This window comes from Brachycentrus maculatus, unplaced genomic scaffold (assembly GCF_059751285.1).
Source record: "Brachycentrus maculatus isolate JH-2025_06_01 unplaced genomic scaffold, ASM5975128v1 h1tg000589l, whole genome shotgun sequence".
Lineage (NCBI taxonomy): Eukaryota > Metazoa > Arthropoda > Insecta > Trichoptera > Brachycentridae > Brachycentrus > Brachycentrus maculatus.
Genome location: NW_028281329.1, coordinates 336,397 through 362,121, shown reverse-complemented (window position 1 = coordinate 362,121; position 25,725 = coordinate 336,397). Strand labels below are relative to the sequence as shown.

The 25,725-nt window shown below is 33.9% G+C and overlaps 1 protein-coding gene across 1 annotated transcript in view; it reads right to left on the bottom strand.

Annotated features, from left to right (window-relative positions):
- The window catches only part of LOC148301211 (uncharacterized), a 188,214-nt gene extending 170,293 nt beyond the window's left edge, over positions 1 to 17,921 (bottom strand). The window contains exon 1 of the mRNA XM_088273541.1: positions 17,364 to 17,921. The gene's annotated coding sequence lies outside the window, so the exon portion shown is untranslated. The remainder of the gene's footprint in view (positions 1 to 17,363) is intronic.
- Positions 17,922 to 25,725: the final 7,804 nt, after the last annotated feature.

Sequence of the window (25,725 nt, the reverse complement as noted above, 5' to 3'; positions counted from 1 at the left end):
TTAAGACTCTCCTATGTTGCCTACTCGTGGCTCGTGGCACTTCAGTGCTAGAATGTAGAATGGCTCATACCGACTTGCATAATACTAGCCTCTCATAATCGCTATACCTACATATCGTGTTCACACATTCGCCTAAAGTAGGGGTCGGCAACGTGTGGCTCGCGAGCCACATATGGCTCTTTAACGAATTTGAGTGGCTCTTTCTTTGAGAAATTCAAAATGACATTTTTACAGAAATTTAGATTTTTTATTATTCTTCTATTTATATTCCTTTTTAGTTCAGGGTAAGGAGGTATGGTGCCGTTTAAGCACATATGACCTCTCATAAAACCTTTATCTTATAAAAATGTAAATAATGAAAAGAAAATGACATTTGAAAAACCACACTAGGTTCAAATCACTTTCATGTTCAATATGCCAATAAAAATGCTATTTTGATAGCAAACATATTTATTTATACTTTAGACAACCATTTTCATGATCGGAAAGTCAATATACGTAAATGATATACAAAAAATTCATAAAAATGCATTTACTGGTATGCTTATTCATGGCGGACTATAACAATTCTCGTTTGACAGTATTAATACTGGGGTCAGTGATGCCAGATTTCCGTGCAATCAATTTCAAGGAGTGTAAAAATAATATTTTAGACCTATATGACGTCGAACTATTTTTCGATTTTCGATCACTTAAATTATTGTTAATTTAAAAAAGGCTCTCCATTTTTTTAAACTGTTTTGCTACTCACGTTTGGCTCTTTTGTTCCAAGAGATTGCCGACAACTGGCCGAAAGTATCATCTCTCACAAACATACTACAAATATTTAACTGGTTAATTTGACTTGTTTTAAAGTAATTTATGATATTATTTCTTATTTGTTTTTAGAAAGACTAAAGATTTTTAAAGAATTCCATCAGTGATGATTTTTTTGAACATAGCTTACTTGGTTTGAAGATCAGAGAGGTGTCATTTTGGTCAGTCCGTTGCAAATGTCAAGTCTTTTAGTTCTGCTTTGATATCTTTGGCTGTCAGAATTTTAAGTCGCCATAATCCCCAGTCTTCAGTCAATCATCGCCATAATGCGGAAATCTCAAAGGTAAATGTTCAAAAGAGTATCTTTGAAAAAATGTCATTACGTGACTAAAAACTAACGTAAGCAGATATTTATTATGAAAATTTGAAAACTCCACACGATTGGATTATATATGAACTCTGTCAATTTAATAAGCGAAACAAATTGTTGTTATTTTTTGCCTTTGGAGTTTTAAAACCAATGCTTTTTCTTACATTGTTTTAAAATTATTCACAAGCTATGCGTATATTATACAGTACATTGACTTTATTTTTATGTTGTGACTAAGGGGAACAGTTTCAAAGTAATTTTACGAATTCGAGATTACGGGATTATAAAAACTCGAAGGGTACGGATTGAGCAAAAAGATTACTGACCATTTTTTTAAATTTTATTTAAAATTATTTAGTAACTTATAAAATGAATTTAATAAAAAAGCAAGAGTTCTTGTATTAAATAAAGAAAAATTAAAAACTAGAGAACAATGTGACAAAATGTGATAAAAAAAACTCCGGGATCCCAAGATTGTATTCCCTAGTTGTGACATGCCTATTCACAGTGTTTGCATTTTTCATACACGTATTTTATAAAGTATTTAAACCACATGATTGTGAACGAGTTAACATAATAATTTTAAATAACCCAAAGCAAATATCCTATGATCACTTGACTTTTTTAAAAATCCAGCGTATAAAAATACTGAGACATTGCTTTTTTTTTAAAAAAAACCCTTTGAAATATTATCTTATATTCTAAAATATTGAAATATAAATGAAAAGTTTCAAGAAATTAATTTGCAGTTTATTGGTTCATTTTTTAATACGGTAATTCATAGAAGAAATAACGAACCTAATTCTTAAATAGACGGAAGCGTCAGCCACGTGCCGTCACCGCTGCTAGGAATGTAAACCTTCACTCGTAAAACTAACAAGTCATACATAAAAAAATTGGCTCAGAAGAAGGTTAAGGTATTGATTGGTTCGCACTTCAAATTAGTGAAGACGTTATTTACATTTTGAGAATGTCTAAATACTTGGTCAAAAAACTAGATTATCTCCAATAAGAAGTTTTTTTAATGTTATTTTTTACATCACCATAGATGTTTCTAGTGTAATTCTAGTGATCCAAGCACTATGTTTTGAATTCGAACTATATATATATATATATATATATATATATTTATATATATATATATTTATATATATATATATATATATATATATATATATATATATATATATATATATATATATATATATATATATATATATATATATATATATATATATATATATATATATATATATATATATATATATATATATATATATATATATATATATATATATATATATATATATATATATATATATATATATATATATATATATATATATATATATATATATATATATATATATATATATATATATATATATATATATATATATATATATATATATATATATATATATATATATATATATATATATATATATATATATATATATATATATATATATATATATATATATATATATATATATATATATATATATATATATATATATATATAAATATATATATAAATATATATATATATATATATATATATATATATATATATATATATATATATATATATATATATATATATATATATTTATATATATATATATATATATATATATATATATATATATATATATATATATATATATATATATATATATATATTATATATATATATAAATATATATAGGAGTTCCAAGAATTTGACAAGTGTGGTTGTCAATCATGGGTATAATTGGTGGGTGTTGCACTAGTGTAAAGTTATCACTTAAACCAGCCTATGACGGTCGTAAGCTCCGTAAATGCCCAAACTTCCGCATTATTCTTCGTCTCTGTTGAGATATCAAAAAATAACACAAAAAGGTATTGATTCAATTTACATTTTGATTGTGTCTAAATACTTCGTCACAAATGTAGATTATCTCCAATAAGAAGTTATTTTTTCATGTTATTTTTTGACATTTCAGCATGGATGAAAAAAAATATTCATCTCACCATAGATGTCTCTAGTGCAATTCTAGTGATCCAAGTACTATGTTTCGAATTTGAACTATATAAATAGAAGTTTCAAGAATTTGGGTAGTGTGGTAGTCAATCATGGGCAGAATTGGTGAATGTTGCACTAGTGTAAAGTTATCACTTAAACCAGCCTATGACGGTCGTAAGCCCCGTAAATGCCCAGACTTCCATATTCTTCTTCATCTATGTTGAGATGTCAAAAAATAACACAAAAAGGTTAAGGTATTAATTCGCACTTCAAATTAGTGAAGAGGTAATTATTATTTATTTCATGTATAACTTTGCGTGCAATCGATCTGAAGTATTATTGGACATTCAAGTAGGTACTGCGGTGCAGTTACACGCCGGCAACAGTAGGCCAAAGCACTGTCAGGGGTCGCTGTTTTGTATCAAAGCAATAATACCTTTGAAGTGGCCACAACAAGCTCGTCCAATTTGGAACATTGCCAAAATGTTGTATGAATCGTGAGCTGCAAGCAAACCTATAATTGGAGTAGTGCCACTGAATGATGACGAACTTAATTCAGTGAATAAACGTACACACACCCGAGTTACGATCCTCAGAATAACGATGCCTCGATCTTCGAAATCTCGACTCGCGATCTCCGAAATTACATACCATATGTATGTATTGTATATATGAATAAGGTGGCCATATTATTTCGGGACTCCAATCGGTACATTTTGATTAATCAATGGTACCCAAAGTCTTCTTAAAAAAAAATTTTTTTATTAAAAGAGTATTTTTTAAGGATCGAGGGGAGATTTTGATAAACTTTTTTTTCCAAGGATATATAGATTTTTTAACATCCATATTTTTTAGATGGATTTTTGATAGAAATTGTTTCAGCTTTCAGTTTTTTAGTCGCTTTCGGAATTACGAGTCACTATTTAGTCAATAGGGAGAGATTATCTAGGTTTCAGGACGATCGGTCGTACTCTTAAGGCCTAATAAAGGGTTATTTTAATAATAAAAAAAGTCTGGGTAGAGAGTACATTTAAACGCATTTATCAAAATACTACGGTGGCGACTGATAAAAGTATTCTTATTTCCAGTCAGCACAGAATTCAAATATTAATTTATGGATATCAAAACATCTTAAACAGATATAGGCTATAATTTACAATTTTACGTTATTAGACTATTACGCAAAGGAATCGCTTATGAAAAAAGGAAAAATATATGCGTAATCATACAATACTTCTACGTTATAAAAAAATCTAATGGGTCTTACTCGACCATGAAAAATTTATTAATTGCGATAAATTATTAAAGAGTGTATTTGAATTTTTGTGTTGATTCTAATTTAAGGTTTACTGGTAGTTTATTACATCATTTATAGCCGTATTATGGTTATTATCTTGTTTTGCGAGTTAAGAAACGTGAAGATGATTTTTTTCTGGTGTTTTAATATGGCATTTTAATTATTTTCACTATGTAATAAAAAAACACAAAAATAACATACTATTGTAGAAACCATCCTTATTTATAACTGTAAAGATATGATAAGTATTATCGATTAAATTAAGAAAGGTGTATTGAGGTGGCTTGGACATGTGGAACGAATGAGTGAAGAAAGAACGGTAAAACAAATCAATGAGGCGAATGTAGTTTGAAACAGAAACAGAGGAAAACTTGGCATGATCAGGTATGTCAAACACTTGAAAGCGACCGGGTCAGGAGTCGAAATAATTGGCGGGTATGGTAGGAGATGAATGTGGAAGAGGCGAAGAATGTTTGCAAATACAGAATGGTGTGGCGTTCTTTTATCTCTGCCTACTCATGCAGAGGGGTGGCAATTTAATTCGTTGATTATAATTTTTATTCTAGCCCTAATACGAGTACAACCCATTAGTATTATTGTGTGGTTGTCATTTTAAAGTTAGAAAATATGAGCTTTATTAGAAAACTATTTTTTCACGGTACAATAATAATGCTTTTTAAATTTTGAAGAGGGTGTTTAAACGAAATAGCCCGTTAAAAGCTTAACACATAGAAAAATGAAATACTCTCTTTGAGATATGATCAAATTGCAATATGCAACATATAAATTTTAATAAATTAAACTTATTCTAATAATAATTTCCTAAATCAGTGTCGAAACAAAGTTTCGATAATTTGGTTTCAACATCCAACGTTAATTAATTTAATTTTGTTATCATCAGTCTAAACTTTTAAAGAAATGTTTATTCAACAAAATCAAACAATCACCAGGGATTGATTCAATCATTTAACAATAACAGCAGATCCCACAGAATTATCCCATAACAAAATTTGATAATGTTTGCATAAAATACTTGATCCTTGTTTCTGAATTTACTTTGAAGAACATCTCTTTACTCTGTGAAGGATAATACCAAGTTACAGGAAAAAATGTTTGAGAAGTGCAAACATCGGATGCCCCTCGATTGAAATAATATTGCCTTTAGCGTTGGAGGGAATATTAAGCAAGAACAACTGAATTACTTCAATTATATCTAGTTCAATATTTGCATGGAATATCTGAAACCCTCGGGAAATCTCCACCAAGGAATTGTGTACAACCCTAAAAACATTATTATTCGCAAAATTCATTTTACAAGACGATGAATTAATTATGGTTTAAATACGATAACGAAGAATACGAAAACGAAAATTACATTTTATAAAACCTAAAATTTTGATTTAAGTTTTGAACTGACATTTTTTGGTGGAACTGCATTTTATAGAATAAAATAACAACAACGTAGTGTTTTCCACGTGAATTTTTGTCTTAACCGACATCATCAGAAGGTTACGACGAAGCCCAGTTGCTGGTCAAATAAAATTCATGTGGAAAAAACCACATAAGTAGTTCGGCTGTCCAAATTTAAAACACAGTAAGGGACATTTTTTTGAAGTAGGTTTTTTTTGCATTTATGGACTAAGTAGACTCTACTTAGTCCAAAAATGCAAAAAAAACCTACAACAAAAAATGTCCCTTACTGTGTTTTAAATTTGGACAGCCGAGTTGTTGTTTTATTCCATAAAATCTAAAAATGATAATTGAGGCTAAAATCATTTTTAAATGTGAGTGAACTATTTTCTTAAAAAATAATCGTCCATTTAAAACTTTATAGTTTACAATATATTTTTTTTCATCACTCAACATTTTTTGATCCATTGCACTTTGCACTATATTGTATTACTTTAAGTACCTACTCCAAAATAATTGTCAAAGAAGTAGATATTTAGTGTTTTAACATAAATATATAATTTTAATAATACCTGATACAGCTTAGTTTTCATAAAGCACACGTTATTTGATACAAAAATAGGGGAGTTGTAATACTAGAATCAATCATTTATTTCGGATGTTAAACACAATTTTTGGAACTGGTGAAATGCGAATGCTTAGATGGTCAGCTGGAGTGTTCCTCAGAGACTAAATGAAGAATTCGCGCATTCGTGGTCGCCTGGGTGTAACTGACATCAATACTAAGGTAGAGGAAAGGCAGTTGAGGTGGTATGGGCACATAGGACGTAGAGAACCTGAACATATTGTAAACCAGGCGATCGCCATAGATCTTCCTCGAAAGACGTCTAGAGCAGCGGTCGTCACACTTTTCTGGTCAAGGGCCACATGGGACAATGTGAGGTATCACTGCGGGCCGCACACTTATGAATTGGGTATTATGTACGATAGCCGACTGTTACATGCTAGGTTCCAGCTCGAAGCTCCTATACATACTCCTAGCCAACACCTACACACAACATTAGCTGGTTTAAGTGGCCACTTGATGCTATTCCCTGAATTATGCTATTACCTGCGGGGTCGCCGTAGCTACCCGCACACTTGCTCTTCTTATTCCCAAATTCCCGTCCCGCGTAAGTACTTTTATTTAGTTTACTTTGCACGCTAAATCGGTTTTGGTAATCATTATTCATTATTGTCTACTAAAATTGTTTGCTATATCGCGGGCCGCACAAATATCTGCCGCGGGCCGCAGTTTGACGACCAAGGGTCTAGAGGAAGACCAAAAAATTCATGGATTCTACAGAAAGATAACATGATTCGAATACATGACCTAGGTTATGTTGTAAACGATAGAAGGACCTACACCCTGAGGATGACGAGAGCTGATCCTTACAGTCGACAAAGACGATAAGTTGGGATGGAGCCATAAAGAAGAATTTAAATACAATATTTGGTAATATAAAGATTTAAAGACTTAAGGCAGCAGCAAAAGCGGAATCAAACCCCCAGGAAGACCACCTAAACTTTGGAGAGATAGCTGGTCTTCCACCTCCTAGGAGCGGACCGGAGAATGACAGGACATAGTCCTTAATAAAGAGGAAGAAGAAGAAGATAAAGATTTTAGTGGATTTTCGATTATTTATAATACATTAAGCGCAAAAATAATGCCTATCGTACAAAATTATATTTAATCGTCTTCTAAACATCTTTTTACAATCGATCGCCACCCCAAGCAACTTGAATCGCCTGCAAGGGGGCGATACTGGCCACGTTGAGAATCACTGGTTTGGCTTATATTTTCGGTACTCATTTAAGATTACTCGATAAACAGTTATTCAATTAATAGTTCATTATTGTTGTAGATCGCACAATCAAGGTGTATCTGATCAAAAACTCAAAAAAAAGTCGAAGTACGAATCAAAAATTATTCACGGCATAAACCATTGCGGTAACCTTGAGATGCTTCTAGAGTTTACACCGAGGAACGGTTACGTTAACAAAAAACAGTTATAATGGAGAATTTTCTCAGCGAAAACAGACCACAGACAAGCTAATGAGAGGAAGCCATAAATAATTGAGTCCTTGCTCGGAATAACCCCGTAACTAACGCACATTTTATATCTACAATTCCGAAAAAGCACCGACAAAAAAAAAACAAGAAAGTGTATTAATTACTTTATATTGAAAATTGACATGCTAAAACTAAAGTTGCAAGTACAGACAGCGCGATACCGAAATATATATTAATTTTTCCTTAATTAATCAAACATCTTAATGTGTAGTATGTATTACCTGATAAAGAGCTAAAACCTTTTTTCTTAACTCACAAAACATAAAAATATGTAGTTTTTTTTCTTCTTTATTTGACTTATTTGTTATTTGATATTTAAGTATATTTTTGATGTGAGATTTATTTTATAAGTATCTAAAGAAATTATAATTGTCCGTGTAAATCTATCTTCGTATGAAAAGTGGCTGAATCCAGAATTGATATGTTAACTTTTGGTGATGTTTTATATAAAATATTCTTTTCAACTTGAATTTCAAATGATAAATGTAAAAAAAAATCTAAGATGAATAGAACAAACTTAATTTTAAAATATCAGTTTTACACTATCTTAATTTCGTGGTTTTTGGTTTGGTTAGCCGCGAAACGTTAGGTTAGCTTACTGGATACAAATGAAATTTTGGGGATTAAGAATATAAAATGAATTTGGGATATGGAATGCTTTGAAACAATACATTTTACGAATTAATGGTATTTACTAAATAAGACTTAAATTAAAAATGGATACCACAAAGTGACTACCGAATCAATTAATAAAACCAATTCGAAACGGTTATTTGGAACATACTAGGTTTTTGTGGATCACGGATATCGAAGTGTGAAGACGAGAGTTCTGTGCCGCCGCGCGCGACGCACAGAGGGAAAGCTTAAAAATAATGCTTGGCTGATCGCCAGATAATAACGTCAACCTCGAGAGTTCATTCATTTCAAGTACAATAATAATACGCGGGATTTAGCTGAACGGAGTGGAAGACGAGACGTCTTCGTGCTCCACGGCCCGCTCGACAAGATGGAAGAATACTCCTGAATCGAAAATAAAAGTAGCGACACGTGCGATGACGCCTAGTATACGCTGGACCAGTGGTCGGCAAACATGTTAGCCAAAGAGCCTATGAACATTAAAACGATTCAAAATTTTCTTGAGAGTCAAATCTGTTTGCAATTCTAGAACACCTTAATTATAATTTAAGACCCTTATTAAATTACGGGTACTCAATAAAACTTGATTTCACACCTAGGGCGGGGAAGGTATTTTTACCCGTTCGGTCGATTGATGCTTTAAGGACGGGAAGGGTATTTTATCTTTTCGCCGGCCTCCTTTCAAAGTCAAAGATTTTTAAAAATATTTATATTATGTACCAATCTCTTTATTTAGGTCTAAACTATATGCACACAATTATAAAATCACGTCGCCAGCGGTCTGCTGACGTTGAAAACACCCGTCCGAAATGTGTTAATAAGGATCTTATTCATTCATGAATAATCTTTCAGAAGTAACGTATTCATAAGTACAAATAGTGTCCTCGCATCTCCTTTGAAAGTATGATCAAGTCAGGTTTGTATGTCGTTATTTTAAGTATGTTTCCAGGTTCTCAACAATAAGACGATTTCACAGTTTTCTTTTATAAGATTCATGCTCCAAAAATACTGAATGCGTGGAGTCGTAGAGCATTCCCGCGAATATTTGGGCTGGGCATCTAAAAGGTCAAAGAGCCTCATGTGGCTCCCGAGTCACATTTTGCCAACCGCTAGACTCAACTTACTACCATCCACTTTAAGAATACCATAACATGACAGTATAGTCAGCCGCGTAAATATATAAACATACTATGCACAGCGAATTCTCGATTAACCGAGCTTCGGGTATTTGAAATGATTAATCGAGAATAAAAAATTTCCCGGCAAAACGTCATGAACGCCAGTTTGGTAAAGATTGATTTGTTTTAGTAAATCTGTTCAAAATAAATATTTGCATGATCTGGAAAAATCGTACACAGTCCGAGGACAGTCTAAAGTGCATGATTTTTGAGATCACGCGCATTTTCATATAAAAAAAAACACAAAGCGATATTTACTTGCTGGTGTTTACAATGTTTTGCCAAGAAAGGTTTCATATGTACATATAACAAAAATATACACATACAATGAGATTATTAATCTTTTTTTATCAAACAAGAAGTGACACTTATACTTACAGTATAAATTATAAGGTCTGTCCGCCTTCGTGGTGAAATGGTTAGCGTGTTTAGCCACCCGTGATGGAGATTCCAGGTTCGATTCCCAGGGGGGGACGAAAATATTTTTTATATTTTTTATTTTATTTATTTGATATTACCCTGGACTGATCTCCAAAGCGCAGGAGAAATAACCCTGCCTTAATGTAAGTAACGATCAAGATAACATTGCGTCAATACGATGCAGTGCCCTATGCATCATTGGTTGCGACTGAGGGTTAGAAGAAGAAAAAGATGAAATAAAAAGCAGCACATTTGTAGTACAGATAGAATAAGAGTCATCGTAGACATAACGCGTATTTCAATTGTGGCGAAAATACATGATTTTTTAAAACTATTGTAGTTTATCAATTTTATAAAAATAGTCACTCACGTTTTACTTAAATGATATCAACATTAAACTATGCGACGATTCGTGTTTAAATCATTGAAGAAGAAAAAACGCTTACTACATGAAAAAAATAACGAAAGAGAAAGTTTAAAAATAAAATAAAATGTATTAAAATAAATATCAAGCCACTTATTGAACTTTTTATTGTGCAACAGATGTCTTTAGGCAAAAACTGTTTTTTCTCCATTTTAAAAATATTTAGTATATTTAGAAAAATTATTTAACAACACCTTTTCTTCAAAATACAAAAACAACACTTTCTGCCCTGTAGCGGGTAAATATTAAGATAAACATATGCCGCTTTTGCTGGGATACAGTTCATTGTCTAGGCATTCCGAAAACATGCACAACTGAAAATTTACGATTTTTATTATATGACGTTGTTCAAAGGAGTGAGTGATATGTTAATTTTTTTAATTTTTTAATTTAATTTTAAAAGTTTTTACATATACGAGGTTTTCATTAACAAGTGCCAAGTAAAACGAAATATTCTCTTTAAATAAAGATGTTGCTTTATTCACCCCAGTTTACCTTACTAGTATTGTTCACTTTCGGGGGTAAAAACGGCATGGTCATGGTTTATAATGGTTGAAACAGGTCACAGTACGGAAGTACCCAGAATAGTGGCCATTTACATACAATAACATTATTATATTTCGTATTTATGGAGATTTATTTCATATTAGTACGACTAAATTACGCAAACAACGCATTCTCCCGCGAATTATTCAAATAAGTGATATGTTTGATTCATGTAGGTACTCACAAGTTATATTACGAATAGTGAGGACTTACAAAGTGGAAAATTTTGAACCAAAAAATTATTGTTGATTGGTCAACGAAAATTAGTATAAAAGTATAAATCTAAAATATTTTTTATGTATTTCACAGCTCAACTGAATTACTGAAAATGGGATGACAATCATGATTACTCAATTCTCTTCTTTTTCTATTATTGACAAGCTAAAAGTACTTCGCAGGATAAGGAAAGCGTAGTTTGGGTTAAAATGAAATATATGGTTCAGGATAGAAAGATTTCAGATCAGGATACATATGTGTAACATTCACCAATACTACATACTTATGATTACAACCACACTACGCAAATTCTTGAAACTTCTAGATAAATTGATCAAACATCTATTGTGGGATGAGAAAAGCTTTTATTAAGCAGACTCTTTCCATTTGTATGTGAGGTATCCTGGATTATAAAGTAAATGTAAAAGTCTGAATCCTAGATTATAAAGTAAATATTCCACGTGTGAAAAGTGATCACTTAACTAAGCCTATGACGGTCGTAGGCCCTGAAAATGTCCAGACTTCCATATTTTTCTTCATCTAAGTTAAGATGTCATTTGTTGTACTTTCTCGTTTTTTATATTTTCTCATTTGTTTATTTTAAATATGCTTCTTACCTTGTGTTTTCTCATTTATTTCTTTTAAATATGCTTCTTGTGCCTATTTATTATACCTGTTTATTGTTTTTATATTTTGCTATGTATAAGTAATAGTTTTGGTTATTTAAAAAAATATATTTTATGTTACTTTATTATTTGTGTTCCAGTCTTGATAACCTTAATCCCATGTCCCAAAATGAAAAATTGAAATTACTCATCGGGAATATTATATGTATATATATGATTTATGTATGTAATATGTTTTGAAATAAATAAATAAATAAATAACTACTACTACCATCACGCCGTTTCCCCGCAGGGGTAGGCAGAGAGGATGGAACGCCACACTCTTCTGTCCTGACATACACTCCTCGCCTCCTTCACATCCATACATCTAGTCATACATGCCCTCCGATTACGCAGACTTTTGACACCGCCAGATTTTAAGTTCTGATTGATCTGATCGTGCCAAGTCTTTTTTGGTCGTCCACGTTCAATAAATAAATAAAGTATATAATATACATAATCGCCATATTTTTATGTTACTGAATAGTTCCAGGCGCTTTTGCACACCTGTTTTATTGTGCTTTAAGCTCAGCTCAGGTTAATGGCCCATTTAACTTTTCGATCCTCCCCAGAAACTGGTAATAAACCATTTCTGAGAAATATCAAATTCGAAAGGATGTATTTTACGTTTTGCCGCGAAAGGTGTGATATATTTCACACGGTGCTTTTGTCAAAGGATTAGCGATCAATAAATCTTCATTTCTGTACAATATTGGGCTGTTTTTTGCTCTATTTGACTGACAAAGAGCAGGGTGACTGTAAATTAAATAGTAAACTATTCATATTTAACCTTCACATAAAATTTGAAACGTAAAATCCTTCAAAGAATTATTCTTTTTTAGTCAAAACTTCCGCAAATTTAAATGCACCGATTCGGACCTCACATACTAATAAAAGAGTTTCTGCTAAATAAAAAGCTTCTTCTCATCTCACCAATAGTTGTCTCTAGTGAAGTTCTAGTGATTCAAGAACAATGTTTCAAAATTGGTTCATATATATATGTAGAACTTCTAAGAATTTGAGTAGTGTAGTTGTCAATAATGGGTAGAATTGCTAAATGTTACAAGTGTGTAAAGTGATCACTTAAACCAGCCTATGGCGGTTGTCAGCCCCGTAAATGCCCAGTCTTCCATATTCTTCTTCATCTTTGGTGAGATGTCAAAAATAATATTAAATGCACCGATTTGCCGCCAAAGTCTGCCTTTGTAAATTTCATGTTTTCCAATTTTTAAAAACGTTATTCCATCTTTACTACCTAAACTATCGTTATACTATCTTTATTAACTCCTATCCTTACCCAATTGTGCAAACCTTACCCCCAAGCTACCCTAGCTAGATATGGAATCGACGTTAATTGCATAAAGGCCTGGTAATTAGCCCTTAGTTTCAGATCTTCGATATATTTGACGGAATACAGATACCGTAAGTGAAGGAGCTCAGGGAGAAGGTGCTTTGTGAAAAAGGAATAATAATTAGAAAAATGTTAATAACAGCGATGGCTACATTGCATACCCGTACTCGTACTAGCTGCGTAAGTTTGACATTTCTAATATGTACCAGTTAAGGCCCAGTATTCGTTAAGGCGCAACATAATTTTCTCTTAATCCAAGTAACATTTTAAGTATTTAATTTTTTTTCTTAAAAAAAAATGCTTTGCTTTGAAAAAAATAGTTTTTCATTGAAATAATAACATATATGGTTTTGAAAAGAATCGAGTTATTGAAAGGTTAAAAGAAAAGAGTAATTGAAATGTGCAGAGTTAAAAAAAATATCAAAATGTTTTCAATATACATATTTTAATTCTAAAAAAATATATATATATTTTTTTAAATCGGGCGTGAATTGTTGTGTGAGTTCTAGCATTGCCGAACACCGAACGAGATCTCTAGTATCCCCTTAAGAACAAATGATGACAGAAGTGAATATCGTTATTTCGTGAGATCCCACGATATTATTGACATCGTGAGAGTGTACAGTTTTACGTGTTCTAGTACTAGATATCTAATTTCGTGTACGTGCTACCATTTCCATACAGTGCACACAAAACGTGGTCAGAATAAAAATTTCATAGATAACAAATTAAGTTAGCTAAACAACTTCCGCGATTTTGATTATCAGATAAATTCGACTGAAAATTATTCTGTCAATAACTTAACTAATAATGATTAATTAGGTTTTTTTTTATAAATCTCATCATCATATGAAATAGCTTTTTTTTTAATTTTTATAATTCATGTTATACACATTGAACTTTAACGTGACCTTTAAAAGTCAATTAATACAGTAGTTTATTTTATTATTGTATTTATACATTGATATACGTATTAAAGTAAATATTAAAAAGCTGTTTAATAGTAGTAGGCTTAATCAAAGCTGGAATTACGAATGCTACATCGACATCGTTAAGTTCAACTTTCAGATTTTTAATTTAAATTTTACTTGGTAAAAATTAAAACTTAAGTTTAAAACTTAAGTTTAAGTGGTAAAACTTAAGTTTTAAGTTTTACTTAAATATATTAACGGTTAGTTCAACATTCAGATTTTTCATTTAAGTTTTACTTGGTAAGTAAATACAATATGTTAAAATCCACCATACCTTAAAATCTATTTCGATGCATTCCGCATCATTTTCAAACACAACCTTTTGACTCTATTTCTAAGGAATTGCTTTGTTTTATTTTGTTATTTTCTTTATCGAAGCTATTTTTTTGTTGCTAAAATAAAAAATTAAAAAATTAAAACATTTTGTTTCTTTATTTAATGTATATACTTATGGTATTTATATACATTTAATCAATATTGTTATTATTGTCTGGGTCCGTAGTGCAATGGTCAGCAGGCTCGGCTAACGTACTAGATGTCCCGGGTTCGATACCCAGGGGGAGAGGTAAATAAATATATGTGAGTTTTCACTCCAATCTTTATTCAATATTACCTTGGACTGGACCTGAAGCGGAGGGATGATAACCTTTCCTTCATGTGTTAACGATCAAGATAACATTGCGTTTATATGATGCAGCGCCCCCCCCTGGGAATCGAAACTGGGACCTCCAGCACGGTAGCTAAGCAAGCTGACCATTACACCACGGAGGCGGACATATACTCGTAGTTTACAGGCAAATATTTTGAGTTAAGAAAACAATCTTTATTGATTTTACATTGTAAAAACAGGTGACGCAAAGTAATTTTAATTACTGAAGTGATAATATCACTCACTCCTTTCAAGGACGTCATAATTCAAAAAACCTGATTTTTCAGGAGCGTTTTTTAAGTTATAAAATATAATACAATTTATTTAAAATGAATATCAAGCCACTTATTGAAATTTTTACTGTGCAACAGATCTTTTTAGGTGAAACCTGAAGGTTTTTTCTCCATTTGAAAAATTACTAGTTTATTTAAAAAAATAATTAAACAATGCCATTTCTTCAAAATGCAAAAACAACACTTTCTGCCCTGTAGCGGGTAAATATTAAGTTAAAAATATGCCTCTTTTGTTGGGATATAGTACATTTCTGGGCATTCCACAACTGAAAATTGTCGATTTTTGATTTATGACGTTCTTGAAAGGAGTGTGCTTTTTTTATTACAGAAATTTAAAAAAAATTAAAAAGTATATACTATATTAACTACAATAAATAAATAATGAGTATTACTCCCTCTCCAAGCACAAATATTTCTTCTGTATTTTGGAGAGGCAAAGCGTTACTAGAACAATATATTTTGTGAGCGGAAAGGTCTAGTCTACACCTAGTTAACAAATGAAAGTGTAATAATTTTTGTAACAATATTAAATAAAGGTCTATTCTATTATTGTGTACTTAGTACGCAAATAAATTGTCTCGCGCCAATTTAAAAAGGATTTATCCCTTGAACAGATACCCCCTCCACCCTCTAGCAGGCTACGTTATCTGATTTTCCAGTAATTTACAAATTTACATACATAAATCCAAAGTTCCCGTGGGAAGAACTTTCACTGTTAAACATTAATATATCACAAAATTATAGGACCTTAGCACGCCATTTGAATTACCATAAACAAAATCAGGAGTGGTTGTGCCCGCGGCGGCTTTACACGATGAGGAAATACATATACCATATTTTTACATAAATAAAGTTAAAAACACCCCTTGCTGTAGTGGTAAGTATTAATATTTATGTGCGTGACGTTCCGGATTGAGTTTCCGACTGGGTCAGCGATCAAAGTAATGGTATCCGCTCATAGATTTTTATTAGTCTATATGTCTATATAGGTCATAATTGAATTCACCTTAAATTTCATCAATGTAAAATAAAACAGCATATTTTAATTAATTTTATTACATTCGGCACTTAAACCAATGAGGCCCAAGATCAATCACTTTACCATTGTGTAATGGATATATTGTAAGTAAGAATGTAAATACGAAAAAATACATCAATATTTTATTTGTAATTATTTATAATTTTGACATTTTTTCTCAGCAAAATATCGTCAATGCCTATATCATTAAATCTTTAAAAAAAATAGAGGTTAATACAATGTATAAAAAGTTGCAACCTTTAGGGCGATCTTGGAGAGTCCTTGATACAATATCAAAGTCCTTGATTAAAAATGTGTGTGTGTGTTGTGTGTCAGTTAATAATTATTTATGTATTAATTTTAAATCAAACACAGATTTTTTGAGTCTACTAAGTTGTATTTTATTAACAAAAAACACATAAAAAAATTATATTGTGACATTCGTTTGATAATGCCCTAACAAGGCGAAACAATTGTCACAATATAATTTTTTATGTGTTTTTTGTTAATAAAATACAACTTAGTAGACTCAAAAAATCTGTGTTTGATTTAAAATTAATACATAAATTAAAATGGAGTTCTACAAATTAAACGCCAAGTCAATAAATAAATAATAATTATTTTTGATTCGGTTTATAACATCGTATAGTTTCAGAAAATAATAATTAAATTTGGGATTTTTTGTGCACATGAATGTACTGACAGCTCAGCAACTAGTTCGCACCTGTTTTGTGTGGCTGTGTACGTACGGATTATATAGATACCAAGTAACAAGTAGTATACACGGGTCAAATTTCAAATGAAATACGAAATAACAGCAAAAAAGTCGTTTGCAATGATATACAATAAAAAAATATTACCGGGAATAAATTATATGAGTAATGGTAGGTATATTCTTCGTGTCTACACGAAAGCAGATAGGTACATGCAATCACAATAATAAATTGAAAAAAATCTTATTAATATCTCTTCTAGTTTTAAGTTGCTACGATAAATATACGGTCTACATTTGAATTAATAAATATTTTATTTTACAACTTACCTCAATAAGTTTTGACAGGTTTTATATTTGTATCAAAGTTATATATTTTGACAAAAATACTACAGCAAACTGTTGTAAATTCACTTTATAAAACGATAAATTGAACCACTAAATGTTGTGGTCGAACTATTTCACAGAAACAATCCCAAACTCTTCGACAAACCACAAATTTTCTCAAGAGGTCACAATACAGCTATGGCTTAGACACGAGACAGAGGATAGCACAATAATACATTATTTGGTCACAAAACTGATCGCACAAGATGCAAGACTTTGATGATGGCTAGAGATACAGCTGATAAATCGGTGATTAAAACTTTGCAGTTATCAGGCATGGACGATGTGTTTAGCACCGAGTCACAGAACAGGTCAAACGTATAGTCAAACTTTCTAAAGGCAAGAACGCCGCTTTGATTTTCGTCAAATCGGTTGTTTTACAACTGTTTTCATTTATTTAAGCGATGTTTTAAGCGTTTATTTCATGTAAAAACGCCGCCGCAGACACACGCGACGGACACAAACTCAAAACTGACAGAAGTAGTAAACAGCTGCGAAGGTGTTCTTTCGCTGTTACCCCTTCCCACTGCGCGACAAAACGGGATTGGCGGAAATGATCGCCGGTACAAATTATTTTGATTATCAACCGATGTTAATTCGTTAATTTCACCCACATTCCACCTTTGAAGCCGGAGAACTAAATTAGAAACGAGGGAGTATCGTTTGGTATCCATTTTTGGAGGAATGTCACGTTTTAAAATGCTAAAAGTAACTTAATTCTTACTCCCAGCACGCACAGTGGAGTAACTGATAGAGCAATATAAACAAACAGTCGAAAATGACTTGTATTTAAAATCATTCTAAAATTGACACGTTAGTGAAAAGTTGGAACAATTTTTTTCTAACATCTGAGTTCTTACTTTAGTATTTTAGTATTTTTATAAAGATTTTGTACAAAGATTTTCTTTATGCAAAAGCGTAGATAGTAAGTTAACTGAATATGAAAAGGTTACGTCCAATAAGTCAACTCTTTTGTAAAACTAAGAAACGACGAAAAACGTTTGCAAATAATAAAAAAATTCCAAATATTCAAAAAATATTTACAATTAAAGTTCTTGAAGCAACATTGCACTAAATTAAAAAATAAAACACTTGTATTTTAAATCAAAAGAAAATGATATTTGTGTTGTGGGTTCAGCACTCGCTTCGGGTTTCCATTACAAATATTTATTTATTTACTTATTAAATGTAAATGCGTCAACTAGGTAATGTCGATAACTTGAAACTCAAACACTAGATTTAAGTTTTGAAAGCCACAAATCAAGATAGATATCACATATGACATTGATCAGATACTCTACATTAATAATAAGGTTAATAATAAGGTTAATATGAGTGTGAAAAATGGGGAGAGTGATGAACGTTACACATTATATAAAGTGATTATTTAAGCCAGCCAATGCCAGGTCGTAAAACCTGTAAATGCCCAGACTTCCATATTTACTTCATTTGTATAAAATAGGCTTCGTCTCTCTTGAGACATCTGATATATGAAATAAGTTTAATATTACTATTATTTGGTATTAAATAAATACTGCAGAGGGAGGCCGAGAAAAACTTGGCACGATCAGGTATGCCAAATATTTGAAAGCGGTCAGGTTAGGAGTCGAAACAATCGGCGGGTATGTATGAGGAGATGCATGCACGTGTAAGAGGCGAAGAATGTTTGCAAAGACAGAGTGGTTTGGCGTTCTATTCTCTCTGCTCATCCCTGCGGGAAAGCGGCGTGATGGTTTGTTAGTAAGTTATTTTTTTACCATTATGACTTCTAAGTATGTGTATTTATGCGTTTGTTGTGATAATCTTTTTTTTATTGTTTGGCAGTCAACCAGTGAAAATATGTTTCTGCCAGTGTCTTAATGATACCACGTTAATAAAGCAAAAAAAAAGGTTTCATTCAAATTGTTGTTGTTACGTATCTATTTTGAATAAAAAAATCTTTGTTTGGGCCCGTTTTTATCTTTACATTTGAAAATTGGCGGTATAAGTTTTGATAAAAGTCATCTATGGATTTTTGTATAAAGTTTTGTTTACAAAACATATTTATAAGTGGTTTGAATCTTGAGTGAGATAGTAAAACTTGGGGTGCTGTTACTTGACGAGAGATGGCGATAGTTAAATTATATTATCTCCACGTTATTCAAAGCTATTTTTGTAAAGCAAAAATCAAAATACGCACAGTTTGTAATGAAAATTAAAAGTTTTCTTAGGGGGTGAAGATTTTTATTTACAAATAAAATAAGATGCACCACTTTTTTCCCATTATATTGATTAATCATTATAAAGATAAAGTTCGATTAATCGGTTAGATGTATAAACCATAGAATTTAGGTATAAAAATATTAATTTAAAAAAAATATTAGCTACTATTTTTCGTTCTTGTGTTCTCAGGCGTCTTACGGAATAATTTTTATTTTTTAAATATGGTATTTTAGCTTATCAACGGAACTACCAATCTTTATAATAAATCAAAATATACAGGGCATTTTATCAGGTGTAGAAATTATTATAACTATTTTTATACATACAGTATCTACTCAATGAATTAGGGCCACGCAGAATTTCGCGCAATTTCTCAATTCAAACAGGAATAACTCAGAGAAAACCTTGAATAAAACAACATTGAATTTTATTTACACATGAACACTTTATTACTCTTAAATTATGCATATATTTTCATATAAATATAGTAAGTATTTAGTATTTCCACCTTTGGCAGAAATAACTGCCTCAATTCTTTTTGGCATACTTAAAATGCACTGTTTTATCATGTTTTTTATTTCTTCGTCTTCTGACCAAATTTTTTGAATATATTTTTTTAGACAGTCTACTGTCGGATTTGGAAATGAGTATACCTTATTTTTTAACATGCTCCATACGTTTTCTATAGGATTAAGGTCCGGAGAATTTCCAGGCCAGGGGAGCAAAGGCAGATTTTTGTTAGACAAAAATTTTATTATTGATTTAGCCCGGTGGCAAGGTGCCCTATCCTGCATGAAGGTGTATGGACCTTCTGTTGGGTCGAGTGTATGGTAGAAGGGCAATAAAATACGTTCGAGGACCTGCTTATAGGAATTTTAGTTCATTGTTCCTTCCACGAAAAACAACGGCCCAGGTAAATTGTTAATAATACATGACCATATCATTGTAGCAGGGGGGTGTTTGATAACTTTTACCACACAGGCTTCATTGTAACGTTCCATTGGTGTTCTCCTGACGAATCGACGGCTCTCTGTCACGGCTTCTAACCGGCACTCATCACTAAAGATGACCTGAAAAATAATGAATATTTAAGTTTAATTCAAATATATAAGTTTATTTACTAAAATGATTTGTTGAAAATTCAATTTAAATATATACCTTTTTCCAATCATCTACCGAGTAATTTCGATGTAGCCTGGTCCATTGTAATCGATCCGCTTTCATTCGTGGTGTCAATTTTGGTACTTTTACAGGGCGCCTGCATTTCAGATTTACTTCGTAAAGACGTCGCCTCAGTGTTGATACCGATATATTTATACCCTCTTCTTCCAATTTTATTTTTAATGTTTTTGCTGATGCACTACGGTTTTCTAAGGCACTTTGAACGATTTTTCGATCAGTCCTCGGTGTTGTTTTTCTAATCCTACGACAGTTCTTTCGCCGATTGCTGGTGGCGGGTGACTGATTTTTTATTGATTTTGAAATTCTGTCCACTGTTTGACGAGAAACGTTTTCTTTTTTTGAAATTTCTCTATTAGATAGTATTCCTAATTTCAGTAGCACTATAACACTAGACTTTTTTTCCTCAGAAATGTCTTTACTTTTTCCCATTTTGTCCTTTACAAAAAAAAAACACTTGTGTTTACAAAAAAAAATTATACTTTATGAACTAAAATTAAAAATTAAGTTTTTTTCACAAGACACGATAACTATATAACCTCTCTGAACAAAACAACAACCAGAACTCAAGAAACTTCACTAATAAATGAGATAGGACTATTTTTTGAACTTTCAACTATCTGTCTACCTGTGCTAATCAGGGACCTTTCTCAGAAAAAGGGTTTGAAATTTTGTAAAGACATAAATAATCCAGGTATATTTTACATATTATTGAAGGTAATATACATGATATTAGATGTCAATAGAAAACTTAAAGTATTTATGTAAAATAAATATAATAATCCAAAAGATTTCAGAGTATTCAAAAAAATAATGGGTGGCCCTAATTCATTGAGTAGATACTGTATTTAAAATTCTATTTATGTTGTATCAATATACTAACAATACCATTTTAAGAATAATAATACTTATCAACACATGCTGATAATGTTTTGTTACGGCGAACAATTAAATGACACATTCGATAACGAATATTATCATAAAAATGTTGTTTCTTTATCAGAAAACTACAATTGATATGATTCCAACAAACATAATTAAATTTTTAAAGAATTTATATAGGTGTCTTATCGAATATAAGTACCTACATTTAAATGTAACTACACAATGACTGGGCGGGACTCGAAACAGGCGCCTGCTTTCGAGGAAGTTAGAAAATAAAGAAAAATGGGTACATTGCCCTCGACCACCAGAGATTTTTCGTGCGTGAAAATAATTGCGCCCATTAATTGAATATATATGCTCAATTATAAACTTTTGTCTTGAGATCTAAAACCGAATACCCTATTAAGTATTCTTTAAAATAAAGTGATATGCGATTACTTTATTTTACCGAAACTGAAAAGCTAACCCTTTAAAAAATATATACATATTTATTAGTTGCCATAGAAAATTCTCCTTCCTTATTATGTACATACAAGGATTTATATCATATTAAGTTTATATGCCATAAAAATTATAATGGTGTGTATAATTAATAATAAATTAATAAGGTTGATCCCTAAAAACAATACAATAGAAACAATGGATTCAATATTTTATATCAATAAAAATATGTCACAAAGCTCAATTATTTGTCGTATTCGTCTTGTCATATTTTCTAAATAAGACACCACTAAATATAATGGATCTTTACGACCTATTGCCTCATCAATTTTTTTCAATTGCATACCTTCTTTTGACATTATGTTTCCAATTTAAATCATTCTTTAAAAAAAATGGACATACCCTCACTAAATCAGGGATGACGTCTTGTGATGACGTCTCATCACATTCACATGTGGAATTTTGTCTAATTTTAAAACGGAAGATATAAACTCTCTATCCCTTGCAAAATAATTGTAACAAGTTGAATTAGAAATACTAGAATTATTTTCCAATACCCCTTTTTAATATTTTACAGGTAGAGTTGTTAAAATTTAACTAAAATATACTACGTATTTGGCCTTTTCAAGGTTCTTCATATTTTCTTCCTTCATAAGCATATTATTAAATATAAACGTTTATGAATATATTGCGTACAGCCACTAAAGCGTTATAATAGCACGTAATAGATATTTGGCAAAAGCACCGTAACAGCTCTAAAGACAATTCGGAAAAAATGTTCTAATAACATCGGTACATGCTTGTCTGTGATCAACGTGTGTGCCTTTCCCAAATACATATTCGCCGCTATTACTGTCCTTTAGCAGCTGCAAAGCAGTATGGAAGTACCTACCACGCAATTCATCGAAAAGTCGTGGTGTAACCGGCGTGGGTTACGTGCGAAGAATCTCAGAAATGTACACGCCTGGCCTTCTTCGGAATCTCCCAACTATGCCACCGTTGTAAGGGGTGACGTTCCAGACGGCCCCGCCGTACCGAGTTACCGAGTAAGCTGGATACGGACGGAGGTGACTGGATGTATGAGCCGGGAAGAGCGGGCACTGGACCGACAAGTCAACCTCAATAGCCCTGATAAGGGCTTTCCGAAACTGGTCCGTGAATCGGTATAATGAGGCGAAACGGTCCAGGCTGGCGGCGCGGCGAGTCGTCCAAGGAGCGGGAGCGGAGAAATGAAACACAGGTTTCAACAGTCACACCAGAACTGGTTTATTACCAAAAAATGCGCCCTCTATATACCCGGCCGTGATCGCGTACCGCCCGACAGTGGGAAAGTACAGCCAATCAGCGGCCGGGGGAGAGAGACAGCCATATCTCTGTCTCTCTCTAATGGGCACCGGACGGGCTACACTTTCATACCGTACCGGTGCCGTTCCAACAGTTCGTTATTACATTACAATTTACAAGTTTATTTTATCAGTAATCTATTTATACAACTTAACATCTAGGCGCATTTAATATTAACATTGTCTTATTCTTTCTTACATCTAATACATTCTGTAAATACATGAGAAATCGGTAGAATCCATAGAGGCCCTTCTTCGGGTCGCATTCCGACGGGCGACCGTTTCGCTCGCCGCCAGGCGCCTGGAATTCTTTTTCAGGGCCGCCGTACGGGGTGTGCGATCTGTCCGTAACACTCCCCCCGTGCAGCTAGTCTGCACCAAATTTCCTGGGACGGATTGCACGTTCTTCTCCCTTATCACGCCGATGGTGATGATTGTGGCCCGTTCAGCGTGGTCTCTCGGCAGCATCCTCGCGTCACCAGAGACACCAGGCCGCGACTCGCCCTGATGGAGTCGCCTTCCGGGTCACAACGCCAGACTGGAGAAGTCTGGGCTTGAGGTGATGCTTCACGTCACGTCCAGTGATCAGCATCCTTGTCATCCTTCCAGAGTCATCCGGCCGCATCCATACTCGGGCGGAGACATCTGGCTGCGACTTGTCATCTAAGTCGCCTTGGTTTCCATATTACATTTGCCAGGCTGGCATCGCCTGGGCTTGAGTTGATGCTCCGCGTCATGTGATCACCCGGCAGCATCCTTGTACGGCCAAAGTCATCCGGCCACATCCATAATCGGGCGGAGACGTTTGGCTGCGACTCGTCCTTCGTGAAGTCGCCTTGATTCCCCAGCATCCTTACCAGAGTCATCCGGCCGCAACCTTGTTCGGGCGGAGACGTCCGGCTACGACTTGTCCTAAGTCGCCTAAGTTCCGGAATTCTCACCGGAACCGCATGTGCCAGGCTGGCGTCGCCTGGGCTTCAATTGATGCTCCGCGTCACATCCTTGTGATCACCCGGCAGCATCTTCGTACGACCAGAGTCGTCCAGCCGCAATCGTTCGGGTGGAGACGTCTGGCTGCGACTTATCCTGAGTTTCCTAAGTCGCCTAAGCTCCGGTATTCCCACCGGAACCGCAGGTGCCAAGCAAGCGTCGCTTGGGCTTGAAATGATGCTCCGCGTCACGTGCATAGTGATCACCCGGCAGCATCCTTGTTCGGCCAGAGTTGCCAGCCGCAATCGTTCGGGTGGAGACGTCTGGCTGCGACTTATCTTAGTTTCCTAAGTCGCCTAAGTTCCGGAATCCTCACCGGAACCGCAAGTGCCAGGCAAGCGTCGCCTGGGCTTGAATTGATGCTCCGCGTCACATCCTTGTGATCACCCGGCAGCATCCTTGCCAGAGTCATCCGGCCGCAACCATTCGGGCGGAGACATCTGGCTGCGACTTGTCTTAAGTTTCCTAAGTCGCCTAAATTCCGCATCGGAACCGCGTCAATTGCCAGGCAAGCGTCGCCTGGGCTTGAGTTGATGCTCCGTGTCACATCCTGTGATCACCCGGCAGCATCCATGTACGACCAGAGTCGTCCAGCCGCAATCGTTCGGGTGGAGACGTCTGGCTGCGACTTATCTTAGTTTCCTAAGTCGCCTAAGTTCCGGAACTCTCATCGGAACCGCAGGTGCCAGGCAAGCGTCGCCTGGGCTTCAGTTGATGCTCCGCGTCACATCCTTGTGATCACCCGGCAGCATCCTTGCCAGAGTCGTCCGGCCGCGACCATTCGGGCGGAGACATCTGGCTGCGACTTGTCTTGAGTTTCCTAAGTCGCCTAAGCTCCGAACTTCCCGTCGGAACCGCATTACATATGCCAGGCTAGAATCGCCTGGGCTTGAAGTGATGCTCCGCGTCACGTGCTTGTGATCACCCGGCAGCATCCATGTGTGGCCATGAGTCATCCAGCCACAATCATTCAGGTGGAGACGTCTGGCCGCGACTTTCCCTTAATGTCGCCTTGGTTCCGAATTTCCCATCGGAACCGCATTAAGCGGGCTACAAGGCCGCGACTCTTCCGAGAGTCGCATTGGTTCCAAACTACCTGTTGGAACCGCATAAGTTTCCTGGCCGTCAGGCCACGACCCCTCTGTGAGTCGCCTTAGTTCCGAACTTTCCGTCGGAACCGTATGAATTTCCGGGCCCTCAGGCCGCGACCCCTCCGTGAGTCGCCTTAGTTCCGGATTTTCCGTCGGAACCGTATGAAGTGTGCT